This window comes from Ischnura elegans (genome assembly GCF_921293095.1).
Source record: "Ischnura elegans chromosome 13 unlocalized genomic scaffold, ioIscEleg1.1 SUPER_13_unloc_2, whole genome shotgun sequence".
Classification (NCBI taxonomy): domain Eukaryota; kingdom Metazoa; phylum Arthropoda; class Insecta; order Odonata; family Coenagrionidae; genus Ischnura; species Ischnura elegans.
The window spans coordinates 5,710,798-5,728,973 of NW_025791658.1; the positions used below are offsets into that span (position 1 = coordinate 5,710,798).

General features: G+C 35.9%; 2 protein-coding genes across 2 annotated transcripts in view; both read right to left on the minus strand.

The window, feature by feature from the left end:
• Nucleotides 1-18,176, minus strand: part of LOC124172740 (zinc finger protein 268-like) — a 405,740-nt gene that overhangs the window by 212,323 nt on the left and 175,241 nt on the right. The gene's annotated exons all lie outside the window — the stretch shown is intronic.
• Nucleotides 14,848-18,176, minus strand: part of LOC124172742 — a 126,238-nt gene continuing 122,909 nt past the window's right edge. The window contains exon 9 of the mRNA XM_046552228.1: nucleotides 14,848-17,166. The gene's annotated coding sequence lies outside the window, so the exon portion shown is untranslated. The remainder of the gene's footprint in view (nucleotides 17,167-18,176) is intronic.

The window sequence follows — 18,176 nt, forward strand, 5'->3', positions numbered from 1 at the left end:
ATCAACCGATGTTACCGAGCCTCAAGGTCCCGCGTCGCGTAGCTCAGACTTGACGTGTGATCGAAAAATCGCTCTCGTTTCCTTGATCGCAAACTTTTTTCCAAGATTTCTTCACATTATTCATAAGAAATTTCTACCTCACACTGTGATGTAACTTTCACGATTACCATCCCTATTGAAAATTTCTAATAAGTCTTACAGAAATTCTTATAAGAATTCTGTAAGACTTATAGGATTCTATAAGTCTTACAGAATTCTTATAGGATTCTATAAGTCTTACATATTTCTTATAGGATTCTATAAGTCTTATAGAAATTCTTATAGGATTCTATAAGTCTTTTAGAAATTCTTATAGGATTCTATAAGTCTTACAGATTTCTTATAGGATTCTATAAGTCTTACAAAAATTCTTATAAGAAATCTGCATTTCTTATAGAATTCTACAATAATGCTGCGCGGGTCGCATACCTTTTAGGTTTTTATCCAGCAGGCGTGTCACCATAACTTATGTTGGCAATTGATAATTATTTAAGGAATTCCACATAAGATAATTTTTTGAAATTATGTATAACTCTTTTGTAAGTAATGTTCTGCTAATTTCCTGTTTTTTTTCAGCATGGTATTAGACATAAATGGTTCCAAGAAGCGGAGGCTTCTTTAATGCGACTTGTTAGTATATATAGCTGAGGGCACATGAAAAATTGTAGACTTATAAGATCTCTCTGTTTCGAGTCTACAGATTACTTGACCGATGGAAGTTCGATATGGGCCATGAATAACCACGATGTATACTACGATTGCATACGTTGCAGGATACTGTTCACATGGTTCCCTAGCAACCTAACAACCAAAACTTGTTTGGTTGTTAGGTTGCTAGGGATTGCTTTTATATGTTAATCATTCACTGTCTTTGTGATAGCAGTTTAATAAAATAAGTCGCGTGCTTCTAACCAAAATCAGGCATTGCCCTATTGGAAATTTCTTATAAGTCTTACAGAAATTCTTATAAGAATTCTGTAAGACTTATAGGATTCTATAAGTCTTACAGAATTCTTATAGGATTCTTTAAGTCTTACAGATTTCTTATTGGATTCTATAAGTCTTATAGAAATTCTTATAGGATTCTATAAGTCTTACAAAAATTCTTATAAGAAATCTGCATTTCTTATAGAATTCTACAATAATGCTGCGCGGGTCGCATACCTTTTAGGTTTTTATCCAGCAGGCGTGTCACCATAACTTATGTTGGCAATTGATAATTATTTAAGGAATTCTACATAAGATAATTTTTGGAAATTATGTATAACTCTTTTTTAAGTAATGTTCTGCTAATTTCCTGGTTTTTTTCAGCATGGTATTTGACATAAATGGTTCCAAGAAGCGGAGGCTTCTTTAATGCGACTTGTTAGTATATGTATCGCTGAGGCCACATGAAAAATTGGAGACTTTAAAGATCTGTCTGTTTCGAGTCTACAGATTACTTGACCGATGGAAGTTCGATATGGGCCATGAATAACCACGATGGGTGCTTTCCATTCATCGACACACGTCGACACAAGTCAACTTGCGTCGCGGTTTTCGTGTTCCATTCTGTGTGTGTCGCCGACTGTTGTGACACAAGTCAACAAACGGTAACGCACAGGAATAGGAGAGTTATAAACAGTTACCGTGAGTCGACACTAGTCGACGCGTGAGTAGCATGAATGGAAAGCACCCGATGTATACTGCGATTGCATATGTTGCAGGATACTGTTCACATGGTTCCCTAGCAACCTAACAACCAAAACTTGTTTGGTTGTTAGGTTGCTAGGGATTGCTTTTATATGTTAATCATTCACGATGTCTTTGTGATAGCAGTTTAATAAAATAAGTCGTGTGCTTCTAACCAAAATAAGGCATTGACCTCATTTGGTAAGTATTAAAAAACTGGCATTCCTAAAATTATGTTACCTTAAACAGATAGTTTCATTGAATTTTAAACTTTTCATCATTAATTTAGATAGACATGAATATTTTTCAGATTGTGGCATATCTAACATAAGAGGAAGTTTTAATGAAAACAGTGTTGGACAAAGTGAGTGATTTAGTCATCTCTGAAGAGAATGAGAATGAATTTGTATGAGTATGCCAACATCTGCACAGTTATTATTTTATGGAAAATACATCAACTATTATTCTCAATCAGTGTTTCTGTGATTCCTATTAATTTCCCTAAATCTTGCAATTATTGTTAGCCATATTCTACATATCCTTTTCTCCAAAATGGCATCAAATTCCATTTTGCTTTGCTTATTTCTTTCATTATCTATCCAAATCTGCATGTAGAGGTCTCATTCTCTCTGGTATCTTAAATAAACATTGCTCATATGCATTTGATTTATCAAATTTTACTCTTCCTTCCCATATAATTTCTTGAAGTACCTATCCCGAGTGGAACTTGAATTTTATTTCATTCGCTTCTTCAATTTTCCAGGTTAAATCATATTCCATATTGCAATTCCTGTATCTTTCATTGCGTAATGATTGCCAAAGTTGTATTCAATTATCAGTCCATCATTCTAGGCTATCGTTGGTTTCATTGATTTTAGTTTCTTTTAGCATGTGAGCTCACATCCTCGAGGACGTTAACCCTATACAGAACCCATGCCCTGAAAAACCTCTATGGTATCTCGCCTTGTCTGGCCAGCCAGGTGAACTTCACAGCGCTTCAATGTCCTTTTTGATGTACACTGATGATAGACATCTACATTTGGTTCATGGGAAATCATTAGGTTTGCTGTATAAGATATAGGCGTCTACATTTGGATTGAATTAGGTATAATGCTAACTTTGTACTCTCAGTAGGGATGTAAATCTTATGTAGTTTTTTATAGAAGTTTGCGCATGTGTTTTAAGCAAGTTGATATGATATTTATAATAAATATTTCCATCAGAAAATTTGTTATAAATAACATTTTGTAACTGATAGTTAGAAGAAATTTTCTTATAAGAAAAATTCTTTTAAGAAATTTTCTTATAAGAAATATGCCCAATTTCTGATGAGAAATTTTCTTATAAGAAATTTTCTTATAAGAAATATGCCCAATTTCTGATAAGAAATTTTCTTATAGAAAAACTTTTATAAGAAATTTTCTTATAAGAAAAATTCTTATAAGAAATATGTCCAATTTCTGATAAGAAATTTTCTTATAAGAAATTTCCAATAGGGTGACCTCATTTGGTAAGTATTAAAAACCTGGCATTCCTAAAATTATGTTACCTTAAACAGATAGTTTCGTTGAATTTTAAACTTTTCATCATTAATTTAGATAGACATGTATATTTTTCAGATTGTGGCATATCTAACATAAGAGGAAGTTTTAATGAAAACAGTGTTTTAATGGACAAAGTGAGTGATTTAGTTGTCTCTGAAGAGAATGAGAATGAATTTGTATGAGTATGCCAACATCTGCACAGTTATTATTTTATGGAAAATACATCAACTATTATTCTCAATCAGTGTTTCTGTGATTCCTATTAATTTCCCTAAATCTTGCACTTATTGTTAGCCATATTCTACGTATCCTTTTCTCCAAAATGGCATCAAATTCTATTTTGCTTTGCTTATTTCTTTCATTATCTATCCAAATCTGCATGTAGAGGTCTCATTCTCTCTGGTATCTTAAATAAACATTGCTCATATGCATTTTATTTATCAAATTTTACTCTTCCTTCCCATATCATTTCTTGAAGTACCTATCTCTAGTGGAACTTGAATTTTATTTCATTTGCTTCTTCAATTTTCCAGGTTAAATCATATTCCATATTGCAATTCCTGTATCTTTCATTGCGTAATGATTGCCAAAGTTGTATTCAATTATCAGTCCATCATTCTAGGCTATCGTTGGTTTCATTGATTTTAGTTTCTTTTAGCATTTGGGGACATTAACCCTATACAGAACCCATGCCCTGAAAGACCTCTATGGTATCTCGCCTTGTCTGGCCAGCCAGGTGAACTTTACAGAGCTTCAATGTCCTTTTTGATGTACACTGATGATAGACATCTACATTTGGTTCATGGGAAATCATTAGGTTTGCTGTATAAGATATAGGCGTCTACATTTGGATTGAATTAGGTATAATGCTAACTTTGTACACTCAGTAGGGATGTAAATCTTATGTAGCTTTTTATAGAAGTTTGCGCAAGTGTTTTAAGCATGTTGATATGATATTCATAATAAATATTTCCATCAGAAAATTTGTTATAAATAACATTTTGTAACTGATAGTTAGAAGAAATTTTCTTATAAGAAAAATTCTTATAAGAAATTTTCTTATAAGAAATATGCCCAATTTCTGATAAGAAATTTTCTTATAGAAAAATTCTCATAAGAAATTTTCTTATGAGAAATATGCCCAATTTCTGATAAGAAATTTTCTTATAGAAAAATTCTTATAAGAAATTTTCTTATAAGAAATATGTCCAATTTCTGATAAGAAATTTTCTTATAAGAAATTTCCAATAGGGATATTTCGTAAACGAAAGATAATGTCTACTTTATTTAAAATTTCAGGCAAAAAATGGGTATGCCATTTGGTATTCTAAAACCATGCAGATGTGAACCAAAATCTTCAAAAATCATGGAAAATATAGCCAAAGCATCTAGTCAAAGGAATATTGTGTTTTTTATTCCATAAAAATCACACAACTGCGGCACCACCTGCTCAAGTTCAAAGATTTTTGGAGAAAAAACGAGATCGCTCGTGTTTTTGGAAAAATTGGTCACGTTTGAGCTGCTGTATCTCAGCAACGGATCAAATGTGTGTGATATGGCACACAAACTCATAATCAGCTATCATTTATGAGTATTTATGCTAAGTTTAAAGTCTCTATCTCAGAAAAAGCCATTTTGGACTTTTGTCCGGCTTTTTCAGATTTCAGACCACTGTGGGTTGCCTACAGTTTGGCCGCCAAGAGGGTTGTCCGTTGACAGCTGGAAGGGGTAGGGGGAAAGGCTGCCAGGTGAGAAAGGGAAATGCCCACATCACATGTAAACAACAGGGTTTTAAGTGAAAAAAGGAGCCAGAAGGGAATATGAGATGCATGAAGGATCCTAAGGAAGAATCCTTTGTTTTTGGCGATTTGAAGAAAGTGCTTGCTTTGGTGGAACAGGCTTGTTTCAGTCCTTCATAAGCAAGTGAAAGCATTGTATGACTAGGCGAGGGTGTGAGGTGCGTTTGGGGGACAGCGATTGGCTGCAAATCGTGCTGGCACAGGGTTCTCCGCCTCTCCTTTTGAACTTCCATCGGACAACTCTCGCCGGCTGGACTGTAATATAATTTTTCTTCAAAAGAAAATTTGTTTAAAATTTTCGCTATGAACTTAATTTCTTTTCGCTTCAAGAGGGGGGGGGGGGAAATTAGGAAGGAACTTTGTTCGGGGGGATCCAGAACCCGATGAGAAAATTTTCATGCTTCTCTACCGCTTCATACCGAGCTTCATGTTGAGTTATTGATCACTCATGTTGTTATTGACACTATAAGGCCGTCAAAACACTACTTGGTCTCGTGCAACTCGAGTCTGCAACGCAACTGCAGGCCAACCGTTGTATGCAACTGTTCTCAGATTGGTTTAAGATCATCAAATATTTATTTATTGAAGGAGTTGCTCCCATACAGCATTTCTGTCAATTTATAGTGACGCAGTAACAAACATGAAATTTTAACATAAAAAATTTGAACAGAGAGCAGTGGCATAAGATAGTAAAGAGCAAAATAGAAGGCACGAGGAAAGGGAGGTGGAGAGGGAGGTTTATTTATTAGCCGAGGAATGGGACATGGCGAGTTTGATAAATGAGTTTAAGGGCAGAAAAAACGGGCCAATATTGTCTGGTAATGAATTGAGCAAGGAGGGAAGGCGGTGTTGGAGTGAGCACTTAACGAGGGATAGTCTAGGGATAGGCGTATGGAGCAAGGAATGTGTACGAGTGGGTCGGCAAGGCACTCTGAAACTAATGGATGAAAGCAAATCAGGACAATCAAAGTGTGAATTTAGAAAATAAAATTATATAATAATAAATATCAGTCGTTTCGTGTGCGACTCCCAACTCCAATGCATTGTCGAGGCCACAAAACAGTTGCGCGGTCAACTGGTTTGCAACGGTAGTTGTAAAACAGTCACAATGTGTGTACTGGGCCAAAGAAATGGATATACTCACCTTTCAATACCTTTTAGATGGCAGTTTTTAGTTGTAGTTCCGCATAAGCATGATAGATGGAGTCAGCTCCATGCTATTTATTTTCTAAGAAAGCTCCGAAGCTGTGTAGGTTATTTTTTCGTTCATAATAATTTATTCTACAGGAAATTTTCTCCGTAAACCAGCCTTAATCCTTGACAGTAACATTAAATTTGTGAACAGGCCTGAGGCATAATCTCCTTTTCGTCTTCCATGTCACATGACCAGCTTGCATTCATTGTAACAATATACCACTCAATTTCTGAAAATCAATGGGATGTACGTAGTCTAAAATGAAAAAAAAAAACTACACGCAACATATAAATTTATTTTTTCAAGCTCTTGAACATCAAATGAATAATTTTTTCATATAGATTTGTCAGCCTTTTAACATTATCTGTTATTGAAATCCATTCCTCGGTGAAATAAAAACATTCACATATGAATTTGTACATACATTAATATATATAATATACATTCAAATTTTTTTCACTCCAAATATGTAATTATTTTCACTTCGTTCATCACTTGTAGGACGAAAGGTAAACAGTGAATGTACAGTATAACCGTGGTATAAAGTCCACCCAATACATGGCGTTTCCAACAAATTTTTTCTAAGTTAAAAATCTTATGCTAAACATTCTCACCACTGTAGTTACTCTCTGCGGAAGATTGGTTTTCCATAATTTAAAGGCTGTCTATAATTTTCTCAGTGAAAATATCAAAAGCATGTGTGAGATTCAGAGTTTTGTGGGCAAAATATGAGAATGCCCACAAACATAAGTTTCCTGGCAAAAAGTACTTAAAAAGAAACAAATAGAACAAAGAAATATACAATAAGCTCCCAATTTCTTTAAAGTCTGTCTCTTCTGCGGCCATTTTCAAAAGCAGATTATGTAAAATTCTTTATAACAAACGGTATTACAACTTGACTGAATACCTGGAAGATATTCTCTAATTGATTTTTTGCGTATTGCATATATTGTAAATTTGTATATTGTATACAATATGTATGTTTCCAATTTGACGAATTCTATGTCACATGACCAGCGGAACAATAAAAAAAAAAAAAAAAAAAAAAAAAAATTGAAATTTAATCTTTAATCAATCCATTGCAAAAATTTTCTTTTTTTTCCCTATGCAAACTAAAAAAAAACTCCAAAACTTTCTCTCGCATCATCAGATGAAACTTTTATCTGCTATCTTACTAAGAGTTCGGGAGAATTTCAATCAAGTTTTTTGGGCAAAATCAACCCATTTTGGTTCACATAACTCTTCTCTCATTGAGAAACATACAGACGGAGTGTGGTTCTCTACAGGATCAAGTATTACCCCAGTGAGGAATGGGTGGTGGAATCCACGTGGAGAATTAACGTGGATACCACGTGTTTTTGGTCGTGGAATCAACGTGGAACCCATGTGGAAATTTGGTGGAAAAATTAAAACAGCAGTTGGTGCTGTCCTAAAACCATTAAAACCTCAACCACTCTATATCTAAACCTTCTATATATGTGTCTACGATTTTTCATGTGCTCTCATGGCTGCCTTTCCACGAATTATATAAAAATAGAATGTGCGATACATTTTCACATAACTAGTGTGGTTTCAGGATGATAAATGACGCAATGTCACCAGAGAGTTAAGTTCCACAAATTAGAAATTCTGTTTAACATTTAATGCCAATCACCACAAATCCACTTGAAATCAACGTGGATTCCACGTGGGTCCAACCACTCAATATCCACCACCACCAAATATCCACCACTCAACGTGGATTCCACGTGGGTTCCACGTGGATTCCACCACCCATTTCTCACTGGGACGGAGATAAAATACATATGTAGATTGAGTGAGTAATTAGGATGAGCTAAGAACAGCGGGAGAAGAGAGAAGTCTTCAAAAAAACCTTAATTATAGAGGACGGGACAACTTAGTTGGCCACATTCTGAGAAAGGATTGGCCTCGTACCAGAATCAATGACGTCACACGGGCTTTTCCCATCATTCATACTCAGCCGACGCGTTTTTGCGCGCTTGAAAATTTTCACTTTTCATTTGATCGCGAATAATAGCTATATCTAGATATCGTCATTTAAAAATCTAAAAGATTGAAATACGTAATCCAGGAGTACTAATCTTTCGATTAAGGCAATAAAAAAATAATAGGAAACCACCCTTATGGAAAGAAGGACAGGTGGAGTTATAAAGGATGTAAAAGAGAAGTAATACATACGTCGAATATGAAAATACTAGCGGATAGCAAAGAGGAATGGAGAGCTGTATCAAACCAATCTTATAGGATTTCTGACTAATGATGATGACGATGAACCTCAAAATACTTGGCTTCCGTCAATATTTGTGTGGGAAGGGAAAATATCTGAGATTTTTATGGGCAGATCCTGAGTTATGTCTGCTCTGGTGGAAGATTTATTTTGGCCCAAAATGACAGAACGCAAAACATTACTTTCATTTTGTTAAGTGCGTAAAAGAAACAAACTGGAATTGATTTTTCTCTTCAACCCCTTGTCAAAATGAAGTTTTTCCACATGATACCTGACTACATAAAAACATATTTTCCTATGATCAAATGAACCTTAAATCTGTTTCCAATCAGATTACAATTCTTGAGTACAGACTGATTTTTTCAGTCAAACCAACCTATTTTGACATTTTAAGTTTCTCAGGAAATAACCATGGATGATGCTATATCTGGATTATACTGTAAGTCACACGGTACAACCATTAAAGTTTAAGCAACATTTCTCACATATAAACCACATTTAAATATTTTATACATATAAACCATGTAAATATAAGGCGAGGAATTCATAAAACCTCTACATTTCCAACATTCTAATAAATGTACAGTACAAAATACTTCTTCAAGCATTAACAGTAAAGAATAAAAAAACTTTGTGTCGCAATCGCTTGAAAGACTTGAGAAATAGCAACCTTGAGTATAAAGAGGTAATTAAAAAAAATATACATTCCTGATGCATTCACAGAAGCTGAATAGATTAAGAGAGTATAGCTTTCAGTACTAACTCTACAGAGAATACTTTCACGTGCTTCTGAAAACTTTGGCAGAAAACGGACACTGTGTTTGAGGGTATATAAAAAATTCTTTCTATACACAACAATAGCTGAAAAAATCAATGGCTGAAGACATTTCCAGCACAAAATTACCATTATATATATGTACACTATAATATAACTATATTCAACCCTCTTAGTTCCATCAAAATTTGGTGGCTCTAGTGAAAAGCGCAGTTGTAAGTTTAAGAATTTTTCAGCACTTTGATAAATGCATAACAAAAAGGTGCTAATTTAGATATCAATATAATATTGTTTTTTTTCTTAAAAATGAATTATTTGTTGGTTATAACTAGGGATGGTCGGATCGGATACCTCGGATCCAAATACCCGCGGATATTGCCCTTCATCGGATACATCGAATCCAAAGTCACAGATGACATCGGATCTGGATCCGAAATGTATATGTCTGAATATAGTCCCCCCTTTTTTACCTAAAATGCCTGTGGTAAAAGTAAAGGAGGGACTATATTCAAACACATTTTTTTAACTTTTCCCGAAACTGAAGCCTCAAAATTACTAAATTCAGAGAAATACAGTAATAGCTTCAGTGAATGCAAATATGGGTGGAAAGAGTTCCGATTCTGTCTTCGAATGCGCCGTCGCGTGCGATTCTTGTCCTACTCATGAACCGTTTTGTTTGAAAGCTCTCGCAGAGGTTATGTACGGAGAATTTCAGCCTCGGAAAATAAAAAAAGGCAAACTAGGACCAGCACATAGTGTGACCCTTCCCAAGAGATTGAACAATCATCGGGGGAATCTCAGCTACAGGAATTTGAAAATGCTTTTGGATCCGAAAATATCCGATCCGAAAGATCCGGTTCTGAAAATATCAAGGATCCGATTACAATCTGGATCCGTCCATCCCTAGTTATAACATTATAATTACGTTGGATAAATGATAAAACAAAAGATTACCTTAAAAATTAACTTATTAAGACTTTGGTCTATGTTCGAGTCCATATATCGGCTAGATGCACTTTTTTCCTGTGGAGCAAAAGCCAATATAAACTAAAACAAGGAGGTTGTAAATACATTGGAGGTGCTGTAATCAAGTTTTAAGCGTGGTCAGAATTCTGCCATCTTTGTTTGACAATTTTCGGAATTAAGTCTCAAACAGTGTACGTATATTATCAAGTACTCTATTCCTTATATCGCCTCTGATTTATAAAATGAAAAGGCAGCAATTACTTATTGATTGTCGTCGGAGTTTACTGATCGTTCCTCATACCACTGTGTACATTAAACTGTCCATATAGTCAAATCGTGGCGATAATATATCGTCGTGAACATACTCTCGTACTATTATTGCGACCGGTCCGCTATCGTAAGATTTCCATTGGCTGTATTCTTATTAATTACCAGTTGAAGTGCAGGGGAATGGATATTTTACGCTTGTGTAATGTTATTTTCGGCAAAGCTACTTGCACAGCGGAACCGTGGTGATTGACAATAATTTTTCCTTGGGAAAAGGTATTCGAGAAATATTTCCACGAAGCCTCCCCATAATGATAGAAAAAAAGGTTTACTGTGTTCGTTTGCGATAGTTTATTTTAATGTAACAACAATCACGACTGAATATTTCACCAAATAGTTAAGACTCTTATGGGATTATAGTCAATGTTTTGGTTAAAGTGGGCGTGGCTATCCTTCCCAAGCACACTGCGCTCAACGCTAGGAATCAGTTAACTCCAGTATATTTACAGCCTCCTTCCTCTAAGAGGGTTAATAAATAATAAGCATAGGAATCAAAGATTGGTTTTCAATTAATTATTTTCTAGGCAATTTCTTTTAATATCTTAGGTATGGTATATGAAGGAGGCATAAAACAACATTCAATATCCTTCTTCAAAAGAAGAACGTCCGAGTTTTTTCAAACTTTCCATTGACAAAAAACTTCTGTCGTACGCCAGAATGAGAAGTATTATAAATGTAAAAAATAAAATTCTTCAGGAATACATCCAGTGACTTTTACCACAACACCACAACTTCTAAAGACCCTCATCAAAACTTTATCAGGACTCATAATACTGTTCAAGGTCCTAAACCTATGGGCGTGAAGATTTTTGATGGGTTGCCTCCAAAGGTGAAAAATGAGAGGACTTTGGTCAATGAGAAGGAACTACTTAAGTTTCTGAACGATAATCTATTTTATTCGGTTAATGATTTTCTGCTCTTGTAACACATAATTTATGCATTCAAAATTAATTATTATCAACTATGTATACATATATTGACGTGTCCTAAATTTGTATTTTGTGCGTGAACTATAGATCTATGGACGAATAAAGAAATATAATTATAGTTTTATATTAAAGTTTAATCACTAGTACGCTATTACTAGCACAGTGTAATGTCTTTATAACAAACGCCAGTGTAACGAAATATTCAGAATAACGAAATTACCTATAACTTTTATGTAAAATGGTACCAGTTTAACAAAAACATTATTTTAGGCTGAAATTCAGAAAAACGAAGTCATAAATTACAGTCATGAATGGAAAAATACCAAAATTTGATTATCCATTTCATTTAATTTCCAGCACAGGCTTTATTCCTGTGCACTTGAAAGCGTGGCCCGTTCGTTATCCTTCCCGAGGAACCAGCCCTGGCTGCCAACAATAAGCGTGGTGGCAATTGGCTGTTTTTTGAGCAGCGGGGTGCATGCAACCATTAAGCAGCTAGGATTCTTAGTTGCAAAAAAAGAGCCTCTCTTTGATTGGCCCGTTCATACAAGACTCTGGCTGCAACAGTAAATGCAGTGGTAATTGGTTTTTTTGTGATCCCTGGGACGTAAGCAGGCAATAAGGGGCCAAGATTGGCCTATTCAAGTGAGCGAACGTGGCTTGGCTTGGATAAGCAGCATTACATGCCTCCGTGCTTCATTTTGTGATCGATGGTGAAGTATGTTAAACATGTTTCATTAAGTTTTTTTGTCGTACTTTCATTCATATGGGTTGCATGCGATTTTTTCGCACATTCCAATATAACGAAATTCCAGTTTAACGAACATATTACGGCCATCCGTAGAATTTCGTTATAAAGACATTATACAATTACTGAGAGTGCAATTTCACACTTTTTCTTGCGGAAAAAATTACGTGATACCTACCAGGACCCCCTTACCCTCATTATCGCCTCACGTAATTAATAATTCACCCTTTTATGCACTCAAAGAGTTTGTTAATTCACATCTCATGATGGATGAAACAAAGATCGCAATGATCGACGAACCACGTAATGCGAATGTTGATGTCATATTATCAATGGAATCATGAAGACCATTTACGAATTATGGAAAATTATAGATACAAAATACTGGAGGGGAATTGAGCTTCACGGCCTAAAAGATGCAGTATGAAATGAAATATGCAAGTGGCCATACAGTATCACCCAATGCTACTTTTGACCGTTTGTTTTGGAAGTTTCGTGGGCCACAATATGTATTCGACCTCTTACTCATCCTCTTCCGACCATTGCCAACAAAACTAGTTTCAGCTGTTCAGCCCGAAAAAAACAAAATCAGACTTCACTTACTTTGGTTGTAATCACCCATTAAAAAAGTAACTTCATAATTACGAAGCAACGAAAATTTTGTCTCTTACACCATAGATTGGATAGGCTATTTCGTCTGGACCACCGATTTGCTTCATAATAACGAGGACTTCGTAATTAGGTTGTTCGTAATACTGAAAGTCTACTGTAATATCCATGATGGATAAGAATTAAATATCAGATCATATCCAAGTTGGATATTATATAGATGGCATTTGGCGGCAACTTCGGAAATTATGTGGATATCTCAGTAATATTTTTGGATGAAAACTGGATATCGTTAGGACATTATACATAGTTGGATATTATAGATATTGTATGGATATCACTTGCTACTAGGGTTACTGAAATAAGGGTGAGTCTAATACGCCGTCAAATACAATACACACTTGTTATTTGTAATGGTTGGCTACCATCTTACCAAATTCGAATGAAATGATAGGGCGATATTCTTTGGGAATGTTCTTTGACAGTGACAAATAACAGAGACACTCTTTGGTAAATAAAAGGAAAATAAGGTGGGGCCTGAGAGTCTTTCTGAATACTATTCAGTACGTCCACCATCTCACCTGAATCCAAGGATGGCAAGTGAAGCGAAATGAATATCTTTCATTTTGACCATGAGAGAGAAACAAAAATACGAGGCCTAGGTCTAGTTTCGTTCCCACACAAAATTAGTATCACCAAGGAGTTTAGTTTCAACCTGGGACGAAATTTTACTCCCAGGAACGAAACTAAAGTAATTGACGCTCCGCTGCTTATAGTTTTCGATCCAAGTAGTTGAGTGGAGGGGGATAAGAGGGAATAGTTTCGACCCATTAACGTTTGACGTACGTGTAGAGAGTTTAAAACATTGACCTTAAAAATCGAAAGGCCAGTTTGAGTTCACCGTTCTCCTGCTTGTGATAAAAATGAGTGCCCCATACATCTATTGGTGGTGGGCCAAACGTCTTCTTCAAGCAACCATGCTTCATATTCGGTGTGTAGGTTGAAATTAAATTGTTCAAAGGTGAAACATGTGGTCCCTACGGTGTGAAACATTACCTGCGATTCATTTCGTCCCAGAATTCAAGTTTAGTTTCGACCCGAAGTAGTTTTGACTCCGATTTCGTTTCGATCCTGAGTTTGCCTCCGAGGGTTTAATTCTTTTTCGCTTTGTTTCTAATTTTGCCCCAAGGAACGAAACTATTGACATTGAAATTTTACTGGTTTAGACTTTCGTTAAGTTTCGATTGCCATCCCTGTCTGAATCTTCAGGTCAATTATACAACAGTATTTTCATAGCTGCCTCACCTGTCTGACAAGTGCTCTATCTTTGGTTAATGTCTTAAAAAATGAGGTCAACAAAACTTGTAGTGCTATATCTTTCAGGAAAACAGCACCGATCAGTGTATACAGTCCGGCCGGCAAGAGATGTCCGATGACGGCACAAACGGAGGGGCGAAGCCTATTAACTATAAACCTCCGCCAGCATGGTTAGCCGGCAATTGCTTTCCCCCAAATGCACCTCACACCCTTGTCTAGTCATACGACGTTGTCACATCCATATGGAGCACTGAAACAAGCCTAAACCACCTAAACAAGCCCTTTCTGCGAATTGCCAAAACAAAGGATTCTTCTTTGATTCCTTTACGCTCATTGTCCATTCTGGCTCCTTTTTTCACGGAACGCTTTTGTTCACATGTTACGTGGGCGTTTTCCTTTCTTACCTGGCAAACTTGCCCCCAACCTAAACCCTTCAGCCTGTCATCACACAACTCTCGGCGGCCAGACTGTAATGAGCATCATTTGAGGAATAACATGCAACAACTACACTCTACGCATTGTAAATAAAAAAAACGCCGTCTCAAGAAACAGGCAGGTGGCCAGGGGTCTGAAATTTTTGGCCTGGGTGGCGACTGCCCGTGATCAGCGGTGATTGGGAAAGTATTGAAAATATGTAATCGTACTCAAATATAATAACAGCACCATTACAATTCTGATTATTATTATAAACGATTAAAGTAGGTTTCCATGGAGTACTAAATCAGCAAGATTACAATTACTTTTAATTTTGTTCCCGTACATGGAGCAATTGCAGTCAATATTTTCTCTAACACTGAATGCTAACATGAAAACCAGCATTTTAATTATTATTCACTGCCATTGCATAAATTAATTGTTTAAATTTTTAGATTTAGGCACTTGCGGCAGGAAAAAATAATAAGGTAATTGAAACATTGGATGAGAGTAACCAAAATACCTCGCAAACAAAATTTACACCTTATTCAATGCAATTTCTCGTTTAAGAATAAGTGTTGAAAACCCGTGAACCACCTATATACACTGTCTAAAGAATATTTCTGGCTATGTGTCCCATCGGGAAAGACAAAGTAGTTCTATCAGCATTGACAATGATAATAGAACAGGGTTCCCACATTAATTAAAATATAAAATTCACGGTTTTTTACAGGTTTTCACGGTCTAAATGTCCTCAAATTCACGGTCTGTTGATATGCCATTTTATGCAGAAATGTTGATCACAAAACGATCATCAGCCGTGCTTTAACTAAAAATGTAACAAACGTAACAGACCCCATGAATGCAAACACAGCAATGAAAGTGCTTTCTCTCATGACTTCACTTATCGTTAGTAAAATTCAGGGTCGGCTAAAGGTTGTGAGTGGGAAAATGGAGGGAGCAGGGTGGCACGGAAGTTAGGAAGTGTCTGGTTTTTTTTTTGCCAGAGTTAATGAACACTTTGGTTACTGGTCTTCTAATCACAGGCTTAAGGTAAATGTGTCGTCATGGCACACGGACCAATAACTTCTCTTTGAATACATATATGTAGATAAATATGTGGACTGCGTCTGCACATGACTGACCTTGAAACATTATCGAAATATAATATCAATTTTTCTTTTCATTCGTCAGTCGCAGTTCTACAATCAACTTTGAGAGATTTTTAAGGTTTTGTGACGAAATTCACCGCTTTTTCCAGGTTTTTTCACGGCAGACTAAATTCATTGCTTATTCACGGTTGAGTGGGAACCCTCTAGAATAAACGGAGAACCGTCACTAGGGTACTATCTATGGAACAGTTGAACAACAAAATTCACAAATATTTGAAAAGTACCAGAATAGAAATCTAAGCAAACATTTTTTTTTTGGGAAACATACAACTCCACTCAACACTTACTCTATAAGTAAAATCTATCATTAATCCTAGATTGGTTGTTTACCTACACTAGCTTCCTATAATATCAAATACATTAAGAGTATTTAGGCACACATTATAAAGAATTTCTGCAATGCATAGCATTCAATGACTGTTTCCAAAATATAAAGCCATTTTAAGCCATAAATATAGAGCATGTTCATTGGTGGATTAAGAGGGGAAACGCTTAAAAATATAGGAAAGATCTTTTTAATACGGTTATCATTACATTTATTTTGTTTCGTATATTACGGAGCCTTAATATTTTAATTTCATACTACTATCTTTCGTATTAAAATAAAGAGAATGTTTCGCATTGTAATTGTTGCATGTCGTTTTTTCATCTCGAATACAGTCGAGGGCCTCAAATCCGGAATCCATAAATCCGGAAAACCAGAAATGTGGTACGTTTGAAAACTCCTCTTTGTAGTGTTTTGACTCGCCACCTCGTGGCGCCACTCTCTGAGCCTTGTTCTGGGACGAGTAGGAAGTTAGCACACGCTATGAACATATGCTGACAACCTAGGCAGGAACACGTAGGGATCTCAAATATCGAACGCAAGAGCCTGAACGCATTTATAAATTAATTAATTAACAACATATAGAAGCATTTGCACAGATTTACTTTCTGACTAAGGAAGGTATCAATAGATATCGCAGCGTCTACTAGCGAATGCTATCAGCAAAGGCTATTGAGCATGTAGAAAAAGATGTATTTATTGCTCATTCTCATCCAGTATTGATCACGTATAGTTAATGCTGTAGAAGCTACGGCCGTGATTTGACGACTTGTTCGGCAAGTTTTTTTTCTGCCTCCTTCAATGCAGTGTACTCTTTGCTATGGCTTATGCTAATTTATGTTAAAATCCCTCTCATGTTTAATTTCTGAGTAACGGTTTTATTGCATTTAAATTTCAAAAAAAAGTGTACCACTTTTTCCCCATGCTGAAACCCAGAAATTCAGAAACCCTTTGGTCCCAAGCTATCCGGATTTGAGATCCTCCACTGTATATGAAGACCGTTTGCCTGTCAGGACCTTTTCCCCCCAGAAAACAAATCTGGATCCAACCTTGCTATCAATAATCCTGGATAGATTATTTACAGCTTCCTGTAATATCAAATATATGAGAATATTTAGGCACAAATTACTAAAACATAAATGTAGTGCATATTTATATCATATATACATATATAATATTCTTCCCAAACATCGAGAAAGAGGAATAGGAATTACGAATCACTAACTACGAATGCATTTCATGCAGGATCAAAACAGTCTAACTATACCTAGCATAGACTATTCGACGAGAAAGAACTAGATCTTTCTAACGTGTAAAACATAGTTACATAAAATTACTGAATTAAATTAAAACGTGATGTTTTAGGTTGCTTAAAATAATCCTTGAGAGGTACGTAGGCTTTCGCAGCGAGATTAAACAGGTCGCCAAAGGCCTATTCTATGGAACATCGGCAGATTTATTTCAGCAGATTAGCAGAATCGTATACTTAACAGAATTACGAATCACTAACTATGAATGCATTTCATGCAGGATCAAAACAGTCTAACTATACCTAGCATAGTCCATTCGACGAGAAAGCACTAGATCTTTCTACCACGTAAAACATAGTTAAATAATATTACTGAATTAAATTAAAACATGATGTTTCAGGTTGCTTAAAATAATCCTTGAGAGAATACTGCTGCCTTGAAACGAGATTACACAGGTCGCCAAAGGTGAAAACAAAAGTCAAAATGACGTTCAGGTGACGTCAAGTTGACGAGACTGTCGTCAAGGTTTAGTTTGTGAATGAAATATAAAAGAAAACTACGCATTCTTTTACGACGAGATAGATAAAATTTCTATCTACATATGGATGAAACATGAAGCACCAAACGCTACAGCAATCTCCTTGACGAATTCACCACTCTATAAGTGTGTGTGATCCCGTGGCGTCGTGCCGGTCACAAATTCGGTCTATGCGATTGCTTGAGGGTACTCAGGCGAGACGAGGTGAGCGGGGGGGTATGTACAGATCAAATAGGTGATGGGAGCAGACTCAAAGCGATGCGAATGCGCACATTTGGTGAGTAGCTCGCAGGTAGCGTAGTGGTGTAGC